General features: G+C 44.3%; 2 long non-coding RNA genes across 3 annotated transcripts in view; both read left to right on the forward strand.

Annotated features, from left to right (window-relative positions):
* The window catches only part of LOC144381055 (uncharacterized), a 33,033-nt gene extending 26,464 nt beyond the window's left edge, over positions 1-6,569 (forward strand). The window contains exons 2-3 of one of the 2 annotated variants that reach the window (XR_013445470.1): positions 760-970; positions 2,013-6,569. This is a non-coding gene — a long non-coding RNA (uncharacterized LOC144381055). Of the gene's footprint in view, positions 1-642; positions 971-2,012 lie in introns of both variants that reach the window. The other variant, XR_013445469.1, reaches the window with a different exon arrangement.
* Positions 1-20,617, forward strand: part of LOC144381056 (uncharacterized) — a 64,776-nt gene that overhangs the window by 28,182 nt on the left and 15,977 nt on the right. The window lies entirely within an intron of this gene.

Below are 20,617 nucleotides of genomic sequence, written 5' to 3' on the forward strand. Positions count from 1 at the left end.
AGAGTGAGGGTGACAAGTGGGCAGCTATCTGCCCCGTTGGGCTTGCTTCCCAGCCTCCCATTTTTGGCAGGGGCTTGGTGGGGCCCGGGTGGTTCTGGGAAACCTGGGAATGCTGGAAACGGCCCACGGCAGTACCAGAGCCCAAGGGCCGTGAGAGAACTCGTCACAGTGACTGGAGGAAAGTGGAGAGACTCCAAGCTGCTCCGTTCACCTCTCTCCACGTCCAAGGTTGACACATTTGGATGGAGAACTTTATAAAAAAGAAAGCAAGAGAGCAGTGATCTTACAGGTTACATTACACAAGACATCTCTCATGCTTTTCTATTTTACACTCAGAACAATCGTGGGACGCATGCACCTGCCTGAATTCACAGGGAAATAAGACCCAGAAAGGCCATGGAACTTCCAAATGTCACACAAGCCAAACGGTATTGGGAAGAGGATGGTCTGCAAATGTGTCCCTCAGGAGCATTGGGTCGGGTTTGCAGCAGGAAGGACTGGAGTGTTAATTCCAGCAGCGGTGTGAATCGAGAAGCTGCCCTGGGTTTGTAGCAGTGCTGGTGAACAGTGGTTTCTCATTTGGGATGGTGCATGCAGGGAATTCCCGAGTCATTATCTTCTAACGCACTGTATTCATTCCAGCAAGTACACCGGCCCGGGGCACCTGGGGAATGGATTCATGTCAGGTGACGTGATAAAGCCTGGTTTGACTGTCTTGCTTCTGTGATGAAAGGACACATGGCCCTCATGTATCCACAGTGCACCTGCTGCATGTGACTTTCATTAGTAGACCGGACACGCTGTGGATGAGGTGCTGCTGGACCTGCCCATGTAGTCAGCAGGTTACTGGAAGCGGTGTGGGCCATGGACCCCTGTGCATCAGCCGGGCCCCAGATTACAGCCCATCCATCCCTCAGGAAACGCTCTTCTCCGTTTCCCATCTTCAGTGGAACCATCTCAGGATACATGGGTGCGTATCACAGTAAAGCCTTAAACACCCCATGGATGTTGTAGGGTTTGCACCCTTTGAAATATTTGTGAAGTGAAGGGGTTTGAGTAAGGAATGAAGTAATGCTGACCTGATGCCCGATGAGGGAGATGGGGAATATTTTGCTTACTATTTTTACATAGAAATAAAATGTGGGGGAGATCGCACAATATCTGGGTATTCAAGGTGCCATTATCAAGGGGCGAAAATTAAGGAAAGAATAATATATTGGAAATAAGTTTAATACATCTAAGACCAGTGTGAACTGACGTCAATGCAAGCCCGAGGATGGGAGAGCAGAGTATGCGATAAAGGGGATGCAAGGCCGCTCCATTTTCTTGTGTTATTTATAAGAGTGTCACACATACAAACACACACTCATGGACTTCACAAAAAAATTGATGTGCTATCTCACCGATTTCCAGAGGCATAATTCAACATTTTTTTACAAAACTGTATTTGAGAATTCAACACTTGATAAAAGGATTTTTATGGCAAAATTCTGTATTCATGTGATAGTAGTTTGCTTTTCTCACACTTTATCCCTTTCTGTCACTCACTGAACACACCAGACTTCTGATAAATTAAACTCCTATAATATGTACTTTTCTATAACATTATGTTTATTTTTCAGAGCTGCTGGGTCAATGACCCATCTCCACAGTTTAAAAAAAATAGATATGGTCTTCACAAAAAATATTAGATGATCCTAATCCACGTTGAATGCTTAGCATCTGCACTTCTAGATGTGCCGATCTCCTACAGACACGCATGTTGAAGGTGTATAAATGCCCCAGGAAAACATGGGGAGAGGCACAGAAGAGACCCTCTCTTCCAGTTGTGTCTCTAGGTTTTCTAAGGAGTATAAATTCCATAAGAGCCCCTTTAGAGATTTATCTATTATTATCAATATCCATCTTAAAGAAATGTCAAACCATATCATTTTACCCGTTTCATTTATCAAAGCCTACCACTTACATTCTGCTTTTCTTTCTGTTCTTGTCAAATAACTTTCATTTTCCAGAAACATGTTAAAAGGACCGACGTAATATGCCAACGCAAAACACCGAGATGAGGCTTGAATTAGAATGTCAGCAATGATGTCGAAATATTACTCCAAGGACAGCTTGTGAAATAGGGAGACAGTGCAAACCGCCTGCCAGTCTGGCCAGCACCCACGTCTCGCCTCTGTCACAAGAACACAGGGGGGCTCACAGGGGCTCCATCTACTACTGTAGGGAGGAGGGTTAGCAAGCGCCCGCTGTTCTCGCCCACCGAGGTCAGCTGGGAGAAGACCACCAGCCTTCTCCTGACTAGTGAGTCAGCTGTGCCCGGTACTTGAGAACCCTCAGAGAAAGCCTGCCTCACAACACTAATAATTACAGTAATGGTGGTTCGGGCTGGTGGCCCCTGCTGGCGGGAGCTCTGAAGCCCTCGCCCTGCAAGGAAGCTCCACCTGCAAATACTCCCCACAGCTGACCAGAAGTGAAGACGTGAACCACAGCTTTACATCTCTGATTGTTCAAAATCACCTTCAACTTGCCATCCTTCATTAGGCTTTGCAGATTTAAATGTCCCCTATTCACCTAGTTTCTACTCTGGGAGCTAAGGGGTTTTGGTGTTGTTGCTTGCTTATTTGTTTTGTAATAACTGTTGTAATAAGATAAGGATCTTTTCTAACCTATTGGGACATTGGAAGAATTATTTAGGACAATCGAACGGCAGAGCAGTCTATGCATAAGTAGGTGGCTGGTTAATATTTGCGATGTACTGAAGTCCCGCTTGGCTTCATTTACTTTATTTGAAATAAACTGCATTTCCATCGTCATCATGATGTGTGAAAACACAGCAGAGAGAAATGATTCTTTATCCTGATTCCTACAAAGGAGGTTTTGTAATAAATCTGAATTTCAAATGATTCCTCAAACACCTCTGATGGGGTTGGGTAAGGTCACTTATAAACTTGTAGAATTCACTTCAGGATGCACAGAGCACTTCGTTCTGAAGGAGAGAGAGGGATGAGCCCGGCTGACAGGTCCTCGGTCATTAACCTTGTGTTGGGGACTCTGAGATGCCAGCGTGGGATGAATTGCATGCCCAAAAAATATGTTGACGTCCTCATCCCAAATACCTATGGATGTGGGTTTATTTGAAAAGACGTTCTTTGCAGATGGGATCAAGGTAAGATGAAGCCATACCACATTAGGACGGCGCTAATCCAGTAGTGGTGTCCTTGGAAGAGGAGAGGAGACATGGACCCAGACACCGACAGGGAGAACGCCATGTGATGACGCGGCGGAGAGTGGCGTGAAGTGTCTGCAAGCCAAGGAATGCCAGGTTGCCCAGCAAACACTGGAAGCTAAGAGAAGGGGATGGAAGGGGCCTCCTCTAGAGCCTTGAGAGAACATGGCCCTGCCAACACCTGATTTTGAACTCATCGAAGCCCCAGAGCCCTCAAGCGGTCAATCTTAAGTTTCTCCCAGGAAAATCATGAGTATCAATCAGAGAACACAGCGTCCCTGACATGCAAGGAATCCCTGCCATTATCCAAGAACTGAGATTCCTAAGTTCACAGGTCAGGAAACACAACAGAGATCTGACAAGATCTTTTAAATTTATTTGTAACTATATTAAGAAAAAAGATCCATTTGCTTGTAGGCCAGTCCCCCTAGGGTGGAAGCCTCAGGCACATACTTGGAGCAATTAGGAGGTCAGTTGTCCCCCAGTAGCTATAGAAAGCCAGCCCTCCCTGGGCCTTTCCTCCTTGGTTTGCCAAGGGTCAGTGTGACTGTCACGTTCCTGGTGACTTTTGGAGACTGGCAGCTCTGAGCAGAGGTAGAAACTGAAGACATATCGTCAATGTCCTCTGGGAGGGGGATACCATCACCTTCCTGGGAGGGTTTGGCCTCTTGGGGGCGTCGTGGGGACATTCTGCAGGGTCCATTCCCAGGCTCCACCCTTGTCTGTCCTCTTCACAGACCTCCCTCCACTAGAAGAGTTTTGAGCAGGGAACGGTTGTGAGGATGCTTGTTGGAAACTAAAAAAGCCAGTTAAGCCAGAATGGGTGCACGTCCTGGGCACTGCGTCCTCTTCCACCAGCTGGCAGGTGAAAGCCAGGCTGCTGGGATGGGGAAGAACGTGCTCCTGAGCCTCAGCCAGTGACAGAAGATGTGGAAGGGCAGAGGAGCGACTGAGTGGATGAAGAGGCCAAGGGCTCTGTCTCTGCTGGAAGGCTCATCTCTCCTCACCCCTCCATCCCGTTCACTCGCCCAGAGCTCTTCACAAGCCATGCAGGGGCAGGGAGACATGTGGCCTCGCCCGTGTCCGCACAGCATCTCATACCTCCCTTCGCTGGCGAACGACCTAACAGTGCTTCAGTCAGGTGTCTCCGCAGAGGCAGAACTAGGATGTATGCGTAGGTGTATTTTAAAGAATTCGCTCACGTGATTATGGAGGGGGGCATGGGGAGCCAGCAGGCTGGAGACGGGAGAGCTGAAATTCTGCTCCAGTCAGAAGGCTGTCGGCTGTTTAAGCAGGAAAAGCCCGTGTCACAGACGAAGTCCAGAGGCCACCTGCTGGAGGATTCGCTCTTGCTCAGAGGAGGCCAATCTTTTCCTTCTCTTCATGCCTTCAGCTGATCAGATGAGGCCCACCCACATGAGGCAGAGGGACCTGCTTTACTCAAAATCCACAAGTCACGGTTCATCTCATCCAAAAACACCCTCACAGAATAATGTTTGACAACAATGTTGCCATCCAGAATAACGTTTGATCAAGCATCTGAGCACCATGGCCCAGCCATGCTAACACATAAAATTAACCATCACACATAATTCATATATATTGTATATACACATGTCATATAATAGTTCCTATATAAACATCATCATATATCATGTGACATATATTGTGTATATGTATATATATAATTTTTTGCAATTGTTTTGGCTGTGAGTTTCTAGAAATTAGAAGATGAGACTTATTGCATCTTTATATTTTCCCTACATAGAGCTGTGGCCCAGTACCCAGTTGATGGTAAGTGTTTAATCAGTGTTAGGTGAGAGCAGGAGAGACTTTATAGCACACATGTGTGGTATCTTTGGACTGTCCGGTATTTACCACTTTGCCAACCTAACCCACTCACTAAACAGCTGGTGACGAGCACCTCGGTTGGGCAATTTCACTTCACCCAAGAAACGACCATGTTGTTCTGCCCTTCTTGAAGGACAAGGATGCTCCCTGCTATTCACGGAGAACATTTCACTTTTCAAAGTGAAGTTTTCGCATCTCGTGCTCTGGTGGGATGTACCATTTTCCCACACAGATAAACAGGAGAAGTGAATTCATTATGAAGCTAAGCATGGAATGACAGATCAGTGGTAAAATGAGTATTTTTCTGGGATTACAATTTATTAACAGGGGAATGTACACCATCTTCTCTATGTGGAGGCCCCTGGTATTATGTGATGGTAGGTTCACATCCTGTTCATGTTGTTAAATCACTATTGGGCATTCCACTGGAGCGCAGGCTGAAAGTGGGCTGTACGTGCCATCCAGACTTTTCCCTGTGGCGGCAGGCATCCCCTCTGTAGAAAACAAGGAGAGAACCGTGTGTTTAGAGTTAATTACTCTAATACTAGAAGCCTGAGCAGACACACGGGGCAGTTGACATGTCCAATGTCTGTGGTTCCTTCTTCATCCATCTTTCAGCCAGAAAATGACAGTTTTCTTTTATCGAAGGTAGGAATTATATCTGTAGTCAGACTTCTCTCCCTTCCCACCAGACACATTCACATGGAGTACTAGATTTCACCCTTAAATTTGTGGGCAATGGCCTCAGTGTACCCACCACCTACCAGAACCTACCAGAAAGCATCTGCACTCTCTGCTTGACCAAGCACAGAGCCCTGTAGACTCTCCTCTTACTTTCTCTCTTCTCTGTTAACCAGAGCCCACTTTGGAGAGACGATGGTGCTCAATGGAGCCTCCTTCCTCTGCTGATTTCTGGGCTGTTTGCTCTTGTGCCATGTGGAGTGCTTCTAGAGTATGTGCAGAGTTCTCCTTCCTCATTTGTCTGTCCAGTCCAGCGCCCAGGGGAGGGCATGGGGTAAGAGGTCTGTAGGTGTGCCAGTGGGTGGAATTCAGGAGAAAAGTGAACTAGGCCCACCATAAGGTGCTTTTTGTTACAATCCATGCCCTGGTTTAGTGAGGGTATTTTAAGATGTTTTATGGTGAGGATCTTACAGTAATGCAATTTTAAGACAAAGAAGGAGAAGGATGTAGGGACCAAGGGCAGGCCACCCCAAAATGTGTCACTTTGGCATATTGATTATTTTAAGTAAGTCACTTAAGAAACAGCAAGGACACTCAGGTCCTCCTCTGTCCCCTTGAGAGCAGGAAGTAAATCTCCCATGTGAAAGGTACCCAACCCGGATGAAGTAAAAAGACATCTTATCACCACAGATAGGAACTTCTAAGCCAAGAAAGCTGTAGAAACAAAACTTGTTATTTTTTTTTCTAATCTGCTACCTGTGCCCAAATTCTTCCTTGAATTCCTTACTAATTAAAGGTCCCAAACATCTGTCTTCTTTATCTTTTTAGTGCCTCACAATGTTATCTCTTTGTATAAAAAGTATAAAAACTATCTGCCTTGGCCACTTCTTTAGGTCTCAACCTCATTATTGGGCCCTGTGGACACATAATGAAACTTCGGGTTTTTTCTCCTGTGAACTTATCTCATGGAAATGTAATTCTTCATCCAGCTGGAAGATCTTGAAGGGCAGAGGAAGAATTTTTCCTTCCCTACAAGAAGGGGGAGAATAAGAAAGAGATGAAGGGGAAGGGGGAGAGAAAGAAAGAGATAAAATCTTTCTCCTGATTGAGTCAAGCTCCTTCAATCCTAAAGCCATCTTCTTCAAAGTGGAGTTAATGAGACATTCAGGAGCACAGACCTATTAAAAGCCCAACACTATTTTTCAGTATATTTTAAAGATGATGTCTTCTTTTTTTTAAGATTTTATTCATTTATTTGACAGAGAGAGACACAGTGAGAGAGGGAACACAAGCAGGGGGAGTGGGAGAGGGAGAAGCAGGCTTCCCACGGAGCAGGGACCCTGATGTGGGGCTCAATCCCAGGACCCTGGGATCATGACCTGAGCCGAAGGCAGACACTTAACGACTGAGCCACCCAGGCGCCCTTAAAGATGATGTCTTAAAATTAGTCATCACTTTATATTTTACAAATCGCTTTTAAGGTCCTAATACCATCTGATGTTCATATCAATCTTGCAAGGTACAGAGGGAGGCATTTTTACTGTATCTGGAGACTTGGAAGTTATAAGAGGTTATTTCCAGGTGACATGTGCAGTGTGCTGCCTGGTGGGGACAAGTCTCTAATGTGTGGGCCTGGCTTGCATGTTTTCCATCACACCTACTGCCCGTGGGTCTTCCAATAGCCCAACCTCCTTAACATTCTGCTTTCACTGAAATATGATTAGTGAGGATAGTTTTATAAATCATGCTCACATGTGAAGTGTACCTATCATGGCGGGGGATTGTCCATGTCCTGCCCTCACCCAACTCGTAGGGCCGTGGGAGAGACAGAAAAACAACAACTACATTTAAAATGTCATTCAAACTAGAATAAAGACCAAAGAGGAGGAGCAAGTGGTCTGAGGGTGGAAATGTGTTTGGTGGTCAGGAGAGGTGGTGGGAAGCTCTTCTGAGAAGTGACATAGACCGGGTGTTAGTGCAGTTGGCTCTGAGCCCTCAGGGCCCGTGTCCCCCAGCCCCTCCCCAGGACTGTCCTTCCCAGCGTGCAGCACAGAAGGTGAAAGCTGCTGCAGGAGGCTGCCCCATGGCCCTGCACCAGCCGCGGCCAGCACCGGCCTGCTTAGGCAGCTTCCTCCCGCGACTAGCTGTAAACTGTCTTGAGTGTGACTCTGGGGCTGGCGACAAGGTGTGTATGAGTGACGTGTCAAAGACAGAAGTGAGGGGTCGTGACACGACCTGAGGATGGAAATGTAGTCCCTGACGAAAGAGTTGGATCTGTCCTTCAGTGGGCAGAGAGGCACCACCAGCTCATAATTTAGAGGGAGACACGCACAGGTGTTTGGTCGAGTCGGATCTGCCTGGCAGCTGACGTGGGTGGGACAGAGCTGACAAGTGAGAGTAGGACCCATGTGACGAGGTGCCCACCAGAGGCCAAGCCACGGAAGAGTTAGGGACAGCAGAGGGGAAATGTAGTGAATATTGGGAAGGTAAATTGGGGGGACGCGTTTATTGGCCAGATACAGGAGAAGGTGAAAAGATGGGCCACGGATGTGCCACAGATGGGAAATTGGGGTGACTAGTGGGGACAGCCTGTCAGAGAGCTCAGCAAGAGAGGGAATATGGGCTCGGCTGCAGACATTTCGGGTTTGAGAAGCCTGTGTCTTCCCCGCGTGGCGCGAGCTCCAGCAACCAACGGGACCGTTGACTCCGAAGCCCAGAAGAGAGGTGCGAGCCACAGACCCAGATTTAGAGTCGGTGGCACTAACTCTGAGTTCAGTTATAAGCTGTGGGAAGCAGGAGGGATGACCCCGAGTGAGCTTGTGAAGTGAGCACAGAGGGAAGGGAATGCCACTATTTAAATTTGCAAGGAGAAGAGGCGCTCGCAGGGAAACCAAGATCAAAGGGCTTGCAGACACAAAGAAGAGCAGAGTGTCATGTCCCAGGAGTGACAGGAGCAGAGAATCCCAAGCAGGATGGAGCGTTGAGCAGCGTCCACGTTAGCAAAGAACCAGCAAGCACAGGCGGAAAGGTCACCATCAGGGTTGAGAGCTACAAGTCCTCAGTGACTCTGCTGGAGGCCACTTGAGTGCCACGATGGAGTTAAGAGCTGGCCGTGGACTGAGAAGTAAACAGAGGTGCTGGGAATAGAGAGAGAGGTCTGACAATGGAGGGATGGGAACCAGGAGGAAAGACAGAAATGTACTTTCCTTTAACTCGTGACTGCATTCCCGTAACATTTAATGGTGTCTTCCGCTCTGTGACCCTGCAGATCGGGTGGGGTGGGCCGAGTCCCAGACGCTGTGTGCATGAGCTGTGAAGTCTGAGGGTCAGCAGGGAGACAGAGACAGCAGACTGGCTTCTTCATCACTGCCCGAGGTCAGAGCCTCTGGGACAAGGAGCCATCATCTGGGTTGCCCTGAAGGCACCCCCCTCCTCTACCCTACAAATCAGTGTTGGTTCATTTTTGGCTTTGGTTCTGGGGAGTGTGAATGCCTTCATTCATGTTCAACACCCTGCCAACACCTTGAACTCAGTTCTTCTGGGCATCTTATGTTTATTCAGGGCTCTGCCTGGAATAAAAGTCCTCCCCTTTATTTCTCTGGTTGAAAGGGCAAATCAGACTTGATTTTCAGTAAGACACTCAGATATAAAAAGTCAAAGGGGAACAGTCAGTTGTTGTACCAATGCAGAATGCAAAAAATCAGAATTCTTGAGAAGATTTTCCTATAAAATATATTGTGTTTTGTACCACTTCATATTCATGCCACTGGAATCCAATTTTAAATCTGTAGTATTAGGATTTATGTGGGCTTTAACTACATAAATTTAGAATAAGTGGGATCTAGATTTTCTTTCCTTAGAACATGATTAATTGTAGTCCAGGCAAAATGGGGGATCAGTGGGTGTCCTGAAACATCTCCTTTAGGAGGGTTTCATAAAGAAGGATGTCAGAGTCTGATTCAGTCCTTCTCTAGAGCCCCGGTGACAGTGCATTACCTCTTGACTCCCATGCCCCATCTCCAAGCCCGATCCTCGCCTCCCATCTGTGACACAGGATGCAACAGGCATCTGAAACCTGGGTCTCTTGCAGGAGGCGTCGGACAAACTGTCGCATGCATCCCCCGAAAGCAATAGCCTGTGGCACCTAGGAGAGCAGATTAATGCAGAAAGCAATTAATCGATCTTGTGGTGGAATCAGAATGTGATGCAATTTTCAAATGCTAATTTTAAGTGCAACAGAAGCCATCTATAAATTTCCCTTTATGAATTTTACATTCATAATTTATGTCCTGCCAGGAATCTGGTACCTGTCTATGTAGTTAGTGTATAACGTAGAGGCTTCGAGAACGGAATTAAAAGGCAGAATGCACATACTTGACTTTTCCACCTCCAAAGCCCCTGGGATTTTTGGATTCAGTTTACAGTTCCTGAGACCAGGAATTCCAGGCCCTGCGGTTAGCAATGGAAGCCCAGTAATGGCCCTGTCTAGAATAGTTTTCAAGGGCATGTTTAGTGTAGCGTGTTCTGTTCTGTTCTGTTCTGTTCTGTTCTGAGTTCTCTAGGACGGCTTCAGAGAGAGCGAGTTGCTGAAGGGGGGGCTCTTCAGTTTTAGGTCCTGAGCCAGGAACTGAAACGAGTAAGGGCAGTCCCTTGGGGATCCTACCTGCTGGTGGAGAGAGATGAGCACTGTATATAGAAATAGATCCTACCTGAGTGGTGTGTGACTTATTCTTTATTAAGGTAAAACAAACAACACAAAGAGCAACCGCCAGTATTTGATCCTTGTTCCTCAAAGTGAGGTCTGCAGACCAGCAGCATTAGCGTCTCCTGGGAGCTTTGTGAGAGATGCACTCGGGCCAGAACCCAGACTAACTGAATCAGAATCTGCATTTGATAGGATTTGCATGCATGTTAGAGTTTGAGGAGCACTTGGTCACAGCACATCTAAGACTGAGGCCAGGGTCCCTTGTGACAGAAGCCAGCGTCCCTGGGTGACACTCCCCTCCAGCCCGCTCTTATGCCTGGTCTCTGTGCCCTTCACTAGCCTGCCTCAGTTTCTCCTTGCAGATTTCTTACACTATCTCCCCTCCAAGCACTGGACTTATCCCCAGTTTCTTCCTTTTCCTTTTGCTATTCTCACTGACTTCTGTGTCCCAGTGCAAATTCTTCATGCCTGTGCCTTTAGCACCCACAGGGGAAAGTCACGGGTACGCTTGAGAGCTGATTGGGGCCAGAATTGTGTGAAGAAGCATTACATAAATGTTGGCTGCCATTAAATATAATTGAGCACTTCCTTGTGTCAGCCCCTGTTCTAGAAGCTTTAGCTGGGTCAACTCATAAAACAACCTTCATAACAACCCCCTTATTTTCATCACTTTACAAATTAGGAACCTGGAGAAGAGAGAGGTTAAAGACACACTCAGGTCCTGCAGGGAGCACAGGGAGGAGGGAGGTGTCAAAGCCCCATTCCAGGACTCTGCGGCTTGTGTCACAACCACCCCACTGGCCCGCCTCCCCACGATGAATGCCAATGTGGCCCCAGCACAGACGGCCAGGAGCCCCAGGCTCACCACACAGCTTTCTGATGCACAGCTCAGGCACGTGGACCCATTCTAACCTGCTTGTTTCCCTCCCCAGGCCATCCCTGGCCATCCAACCTGTCTCTCAGACGCCATGCTTGACTTCCCACCCCTCCATCCCCGACTCCTTTGTCAAACATTTACTGTTTATTGCTCTCACTGTTGAGGGGCTTACGGGAGCTCCCCAGTGTGTGCCCTCCCCTCCATTTATACTCCCATGGCCTTAGGTCAGCCCCACATTTTGTTACCAACAACTTCCACAGCCTACTCATCCATTCTACCCGGTTATAGTCTTATTTTCAAGTTCAGACATAGCCACAAAGTTAACACCGAGCCACCTCAAATGTGAATTAACGTAGTCCCTCCCTTGTCTAACAGAGTATCATTTAATGCAAGACAGGTCCAAGTTCAACAGTAATAGCCGTTATGGGACACTCGTGTGAACTTAACATACATGCTCACCATGAACACAGGCGAACTCCTCATATATGCGTACGTCCCAGATCTCTATTGCCATACATACAGAGATATAAGCACATGCATGTATCCCATGTAAACACATGCATACATCTCCTATATCTCTATAAACACACAGGCCATATTCCCGTAGGGACACAGACACGTATCCCCACGTATACACGTATGCATATCCCATAAAGACATATGCATATATCTCTACATATGTAGCCATAAACCCCCAGATATACAAACACACAAGTCTATATGATCTATACCTGTATCCACATCCTGCACCTATATGATAGCTACCCTTACATCTATATCATCTATATATAGGCACATATTACCATAGATACATCGTATGTACGTGGTCCTGCCAGCTGACTTGCCCACCAAAGTGCGAAAGTTCCAGAGGGTGATGCTGGGGCGCGCTGAGGGTCCCACAACTTTGTGCTCCATGATTGCCTGGCATTTTATTTCCATCACAAGTGGAACAGTGTTTCTGTCTCCTGAAGCTCCTCTGTATCCAGGAGCCCTCCTGACCTTTGTTCAGAGGAAAAATGACACATAGATTTTGGCGAAAATGACCCTGCTAAGTATGACCCCTCTGCATGTGAGAATTTAGTAATGAATACCAGGGATGATGAAGATGCAGCAGCTAGATGTGGCATTGATGTCAAATTCAAATATTTGCCGTATGTGTCCCTTGCTGGGTCCAGTGCCCACATCCATTCAAAGCACCACACTGCCCAACCCCACGCCTTCCACCCGCATGCCCACACCGGTCTGGGCTGCACTTTCCTGGCCAGAGACACCGAGGGGCCCCTGATGTCCACAGCTGCGGTATGCTGCCTTGAACCCCCATTAACTTCTAAGATGCTTATTTTTTGCATTTGTGTTGTTCAGATTACCGAATCATATAAGAAAAGAAGAAAATGTAATGGTTTTTATGTGTGTCAAGGGCTCTTGGCCTAGCTTGTCTGTTTATGTAATTTTGGACAAAAACAACCCAGCCTTCAATTATAATGATCTGTGTCATGAAAGAGGGCAAATTTGGGAGCCCTCATTCTCAAATAATGCTGTTTTGTTCCAGGGAAGAAATGAATGCAGGACTCTGGTGTATTTTCAAATAAACCAGTACTGAAAATACTGTTTTTGCTACAAGTTATATTTTAGGGGTATACGAACCAAGATGAAGTACTTGAAAATTTGGCACTATGATTATCTGAATAGCAAGGTGTTGGAGAGGGGGTGGTGGGGACATTGAGTGCATGAGAGAGGAAATAAGCAGTTTTTCTAAACAGACTCTGCAAGGCCATCAGGATGGGCAGTGGAGAGATGGTGGCTCAGACACAGTAAAGAAGGAACAAAGTGGATGAAGCCGTGAAACAGCAGAGCCCAGATTTTTATCCTCAACGTAAAACAGTCACTAGTACTTTTTTTGACTACACCATCCTAATTTTCTCCACGAAATAATTAGCTGCAGATATATTGTGATAACAAAACACTCATGTAATGTTTTATTTTATTTTTCCTCTATGCATTCTTTATTCAACACAGAAGCTTCAGGGATACCTTGTAGTCAAACAGATTATCCTAGCAAGTAAGCTGCTTCCAAGGAATAAATTGGATCCTTTTAGATGCTGGTGTCCTGTCAAGTAACCAACTAGCACAGTTGTTTATTGCATTCTCTATAAATACTCACTGGGTGAAGAAGATGCTGAGCTTTACATATCTAGGAGCACAGTGCTGTCTTATACTTCTGCGCTCTGTCCCCTGTGATGTCCTTCTGTTGGACAGAACCCAGTCATGGGCCACATCTAACAGTACACAAGGCTGGAAATTGTAGATGTGATGCATGCCACCAATGAAAGAGATGGATTTTGGTGAACAACAAGCAGCCACCACCACAGTCATCCATCTGAAGGTGTGCTGGGGATTCGGGAAGAAACAGAGCTCAATAAAAAATCATCGCAAGTCCTAGAAAGATGCCTCCGACTTCCAGGTCCTTCTGTGGGGTCTCAGGGGTATCATATCTGAAACATTCTAAGTGCTGGGTAATTATTACAAGTCTAACTATTTCATTTACCTTCAGCCAGATGACTGAGTCTGGAACTCAGAGACAAGGTCCAGACGGGACCTAGAAACATGGGAGTGATGATTGACAGTTAGGTGATATTTAAAGTCATGAGATAGATGAACTCATTTAAGCAAGAATTGCAGAGACAAGATCAGAAGGTGGAGGGCTAACCCCAGAGGCATTTCAATATTTAGAAGCCTGGTAGGGGAGGAAAAGTCAGCAAAAAGGTTGTAAAAGATTGCCACTGAGGACGGATGCAAAGTAGGGGTGTGTGTCTAAGAAAGAGACACTTTTCACTCATGCCCAGTGCTGCAGGGGTACAACAGTATGAGTGGAATTTGTGACTTGGAGATCATTGTTGACCTTGGGGAGACTGGGAGGGAAGCCTATTTGAAGTGGGGTGGAATGACCAGGAGTTGAGAAAGCTCTTCTTACTCCTCTTCAATAGAACTTGCTCTGAAGTGTCTGCTTCTGCCCATTTTTTAACTTGATTATTTGTTTTTTGGGGTAGAAGACATGAATGGACACTTCTCCAAAGAAGACATACAAATGGCTAACAGACACATGGAAAAATGTTCATCATCATTAGCCATCAGGGAAATACAGATCGAAACCACATTGAGATACCACCTTACACCAGTTAGAATGGCAAAAATTGACAAGGCAAGAAACAACAAATGTTGGAGAGGTTGTGGAGAAAGGGGAACCTCTTACACTGTTGGTGGGAATGTAAGTTGGTACAGCCACTTTGGAAAACAGTGTGGAGGTTCCTCAAAAAATTAAAAATAGAGCTACCCTATAACCCAGCATTTGCACTACTGAGTATTTACCCCAAAGACACAGATGTAGTGAAAAGAAAGGCCATATGCACCCCAATGTTCATAGCAGCAATGTCCACAATAGCCAAACTGTGGAAAGAGCCGAGATGCCCTTCAACAGATGAATGGATAAAGAAGATGTGATCCATATATACAATGGAATATTACTCAGCCATCAGAAAGGATGAATACCCAACTTTTACATCAACATGGATGGGACTGGAGGAGATTATGCTAAATGAAATAAGTCAAGCAGAGAAAGTCAATTATCATATGATTTCACCTATTTGTGGAACATAAGGACTAGCATGGAGGAAATTAGGAGAAGGAAGGGAAAAATGAAGGGGGGGAATCGAAGGGAGAGATGAACCATGAGAGACTATGGACTCTGAGAAACAAACAGGGTTTTAGAGGGGAGGGTGGTGAGGGGGGTGGGTTAGCCCGGTGATGGGTATTAAGGAGGGCACGTACTGCATGGAACACAGGGTGTTATACGCAAACAATGAATCGTGGATCACTACATCAAAAACTAATGAGGTACTATATGGTGACTAACATAACATAATAAAATAAAGTTAAAAAAAACAGTCTGCTTCATGGCACATTGGTGGTTCACCAGCTTGTTCCCTCAAAACAGCAGTTGTACACTGGAAATTTCTTAAAAAGCTTTGTCAGCCATGTGAGAGGTGGTCTTCATTTTAAATTCTGGAAGCCCATGATTGGCAGCTTTTCTTTATTCTCATCATACATTACCATTTACACTAACCAAAACACTCATCTTGGCAGAGAAGTAAATTGCCACTTTGGAACATGAAAAACAGGCAGACATATAAAATGTGAATAATCGTCATTGTGAGTGTGGTAAGTACCGTGTGATTGGGTGAATAAGGCAATTTGCATCCTGTTATGCCTCCCTCCTTTTTGCTTTCTAATTATCAAAGCACTTTTTAGATTATTAACGCTGCCAAGTACAAATTAGAGGAAAACTCTCTCCCAATTGCATGGACTCTACGAAATCCCCATCCCCAGGCTCCAAATCAGAGTTTTCTAGGTGAAAATAGTCTTTTTTTTTTACTTTGCCCCTCAACTTTATTCCAAATTCATCCTAACCTCAATCTATTCATAAATCCCACTAAATGCATGTGTTTGAAACAAATAAACAAATTTAATTTACCCTGAATTCCTTGATTGTGGAGTAAGTAAACATACCTCTTTCTTCACACTCTGAGGATGGGAAAATGTCATAAAGGTGATAGTGTAGAATGATTCCAAAGATGGTAAGTTACTGCGATGATACGGGACCTATATAGCATGAGATAGTTGGGTCATTTAAGGGTTCTTCCTCAGTCTCATTAATGAACTGAGGATACTTTAGAGTCTCCTAAAAGACATTGGAGAGCTTCTTAGGGTTTGAAGACATCAGAAGACAAGATCAGAGAAAGGAGGAAAACACAGGAGTAACCCCAACACTAAGGACAAGGTTTTGTCTCAAGACATTTTCTGACTAGTAAAAATGGACTGGTGATTTGAACCCAAGGAACAGAAATGGTGGAAAAGAGTAGAGGGTCCCCAAAGTAGGCATAGCTTTAAGATTTTCAGTAGGGATCTCCGAAGTGGCATGGGCAAGGAGTAAGGGCAAAGCAGAGTAGACCAAAGTTTTCAAAGATTCCAGAGAGCAAACCAATATCAAGAAAGAAACACTTGGCTTATCTCAAGGTTGAACAACAACAAAACATTATAGTAATATTTTTGTCCACTTAATATAAATTTACAAATATATTGTTATAAATTTTTTTAAAACACACAATTTTAAGAAATAACATAAGAAACAGAAATAAGAATAGTCCTCTATCATTTAATCCATAATTAAAACCTTCTCTAAAAGAACTCTAGGCCCAGCTGACTTCATCAGTATATTCTAAAAGCATTTGAAGTGTAATAACACCAACTTTGCAGAAAATCTTCCAGAGAAGAGGAAAAGGGGAACCAATATCCAATCAATGTAGAAAGCTAACCTAAACTTGATAATAAAAGCTAAAAAGGACATTTCAAGAAAGGAAAATTACAGATCAATTGTCTCATAAACATAGGTGAAAAACCCTAACATAACATATTAGCTAGCTAACTGGTTTGGTAGATATAAATAAGTAGAGAGATATACCAGATCAATGCATTAGAAAATTCAGTATCAGAAAAACAGCAATTTCCCCAAATTGATCTATAAATGTAATGCTCTCCCAATCAAAATCTTACAGACAAGACATTTTGTAAACTGACCCATTGTCTATGACTGGGAAGTTGGGGCAGCGTGGAGGACATGCCCAGGAACAGCTAGTGCTTTGGCAGGTTCTCTGGATGGCCCCTAGCAGTGACTGGACATCAGTTTACGTCAATGGAAAAGAAATGTACTTGACAGTGAATGTAATGACTATATTCCCCCTTGCCAACCTTTGGATCACTGGGACCCCTTCTAAAGTTACCATATGAAGGGGGGTCTGGTTGTCCTGGGGGCGAGGGAATTGGCCCAGCTGGGGCTGCACTATCTAGCATCCAGTCCTGCTCCTACCCCAGCCCTGCGGTGACTCCCCAGCCTCAGATAAGGACGGGCCATCGCTGGCTCCCCATCACAGAGCAGCATGTGGGAGGGGCCCTCCCATTCCTGGAGCTAGACAGAGTGAGCTTTCTGTCATATGCTTCATTCTCTGTGGTTGTGTAGCGGGCCAGACTCAGGCCCACAATGTGGGGTCAAGGACTTCCCCTCAGATTGAATCCCTACTAAATCCAGCTATACTAAGTAAATCCAAAATAGATTTTATAACATTTTGGCATATTTTTACAAAACAGTTGAAATCTTCTTATTTCCTAATACTTAAGGGAAAAAAAAACTTGAAAAATGTGGAAATACATAGAAACTCCTCTCAATAAATAGTTACTGAGCAAGAATGCTGCACAAACTATTGAAGTTTCCATGTGGAATCAGAGACATCTCACTCTGAAGTAAGTATCCATAGTGAGGTGTGTTTGGTCCAGATACACAGTAAATATTTATGTGAAAGTCACGTGTACATGTATGTATATATATGTGAATAGGTGTAATATTTATATATTGCCCCATTATTTCAGTTATGCCATTTTTATAGTTCTGGATCAGAATTTGTCCCCTGAACGTACAATCTTCATTTAACTCGATCCACCAAGAGCCTCTGGAAACATTCAAAACAAGACTGTTTTTCATTATTTTGTTTGTTTTGAATGTGTAACATCAGAAAACGCACTGCTTTAGATGTTTAGAAGCCAAAACGCAACATTAACTTTCTTTTATAAATGCATGATTTTTTAAAAAAAACACACATACTGGATGCCATGGAAATCTATAAAATCAACATTCTCACTAACCAATTTTTATGCACTTACTGACCTTAGAAATATGCTAAGATGTCATCCTGTTCGTATTTTTCTGCATTTAGCTTCCTCTGCCGCTCTGTGTTACTTCCGAGTGGTGATGCATCAGGCCTATCACTGCATTTTGTAAGGGCTCCGGAACTACACAGGCCATGAGGCACGTGGGAATTACTGATGGATAAGAATAGATAGTGTTTTGTGACTTTTTTTTCCCCTGAGTGAGGGTGCTGAGTTAGTCAGTGGTCTCCAGAGAAAGAGCACAAATAAGATGTGTGTGTATGTGTGTATAATATAATATGCTATATATAAATAATATATAATGTTACATGTAATATGTTTTAATATATGTTATATATAAATATTATATATTTAAATATATCTTGTATATAAATAATATATATTTTTTATATTTTTAATATATAACATATATAAATAATGTAATTAATAAGTAGTTAGTTAGTTAAGAATTGGCTGATGGGATTATAGAGATTGGCAGGTCCAAAATCTGCAGAGTGGGCCAGTAGGCTGGAGACCCAGGAAAAGCTGATGCCACAGTTCCAGCTCTTGTCCAAAGGCAGTTATAGAACCAGGAAGAGCCAGGGTTGTAGATGAAGTCCAGAGGCCATCTGCTGGGGAATTCACTTTTCCTCAGGGGAGGCCTATCTTTTCCTCTATTCAGGCCTTCAACTGATCAGATGAGGCCCACCCACAATATGGAGGGCAACCAGTTTTACTCAAAGTTCAGTGACTTAAATGTTATTCTCATCCACAACACCCTCACAGACACTTCCAGAATAATGTTTGACAGATATTTGGGCATCCCATATCCCAGAGAAGTTGACACATAAAATTAACTGTCACAAGTACATAAATTCATTTCCAATCATCTTTAATATAAAAATCCTATGCATTATAATTCTGCTGCCTATTAGCCATGTTTTCCTGCCTACTAAAATGAAGAATGAAAGAGGAAAGATATAAGACAAAGCAAAGCTCTCCTCTCATTAGATACATTACAAAAAAAAAAAAAAAAAGTGGATTTAGGGAGGTGGGCCTAGTCCTTAGCATTTAATCAAAATCCAGTGGTTAAATTAAAGTATATCTTCATGGAAAACTCTGTACAAAGTTATTTTTCCTTAGTAAGGAATTCTACAATCATAAAACAGATGGTGCTTTGTCTGCCTTCAGGGAAGGGTTGTTTGTGAAAGTTTGAAAGTCATGTAAGAGACAAAATGGATCTATCAATTGACTCTAGTCCTGAATCACCACGAACTTGTAAACCGTTTTGACAAACACCACCACGTTTTCCAATATAATGCTTTAAGGAAAATATTAATATACACATTATATATTTACACATTGATATACGGCTAACTAGAAATCAAAGAATGGCAGCCCCAGGGTCTGACTGAGCCGTACTCTCATTCATCTGAGCATCTCAGTTGAAGAACGGAGTTTCCACACAACTGAAAGAAATGGTAAGAAACAATCGGTGGGATCAAGAATGATGAGAAAGTGGACTTTGGATTACTCGGCTCAGCAGGATAGATTATCATGCAGGCGTTTGTTGGACACACATCAGTACACGCCTTGAATCAGACCTGAAGACAACAGTGGGTCTCTGATCTTACAACTGAAGCTGCCCCCTGCTTGTCCCTGGACCAAAGCTCTTCTAAGAGGCAATAGGGTAGAGTTCTTCAACTGGAGTGAAAACACAGAGGTTTAATAACGCGTACAGGGTCACACCACAAAGCCAAAAATAAAATACAATTCTTGAGTTTCACAGTCAGCGTGGTCCCCTCCACGTGATGTGGGCGTGGGCACACCAAGATGCTGCCATATTTACCACCTTCCACCCAGCAAGAAACAAGTATTTATTGCCATCGTCCTGTGGCAAGGGACCCGCTTCCTTCCTGTGTGCCAGAAATTCGACGGATGGCGTTTTGCCCCGTGGCTTTTGCCACCATCAGATATGTCAGCCTTCCTCTGGTGCTGCCTGAGCCGCACAAACTCAGTCCTCCCTGGGCCCTTGCTGATCCTTAGCTGATGGCAGCCTCCGTGCTCTACTTAGAGATCATAGCGATGCGACAGGAAGCAGGTTATTCATAACCCACTTTCCTCTGATGCTGTGCAAGTGGCTTTGGATTCTGAGGTCTATATGGAGTGACACTGATGGATAGCTAAGAGAGCTGACAATTGTTTTAGCACAAAACAAAACTCTAGGCTCCTTCATGTTTTCTGAAAAGTCATTTTAAGAGAGTGAGAGGTGAGGGGGTAATAGAATGAATTTTCACATTAGGTGCAAATCCGGAAATGGCTTTCTACTGCCAAGATCCAGAAGTGATGTGTGATACAAAAGGCATGAAGTCAGATTTTCCACGGTTTAAAGGTGGAAATATTCTCTGAGTGTCTCAGTTTCATAAAAGGGAATTGTACTTTTTATCAGATAGGCTACATTTTGCGATGTTTATTTTTTTGATGTTTGATTATTCGGTCTAGCACTTTTCTGTTTAGAATT

This window comes from Halichoerus grypus, chromosome 2, assembly GCF_964656455.1.
Source record: "Halichoerus grypus chromosome 2, mHalGry1.hap1.1, whole genome shotgun sequence".
Taxonomy (NCBI): domain Eukaryota; kingdom Metazoa; phylum Chordata; class Mammalia; order Carnivora; family Phocidae; genus Halichoerus; species Halichoerus grypus.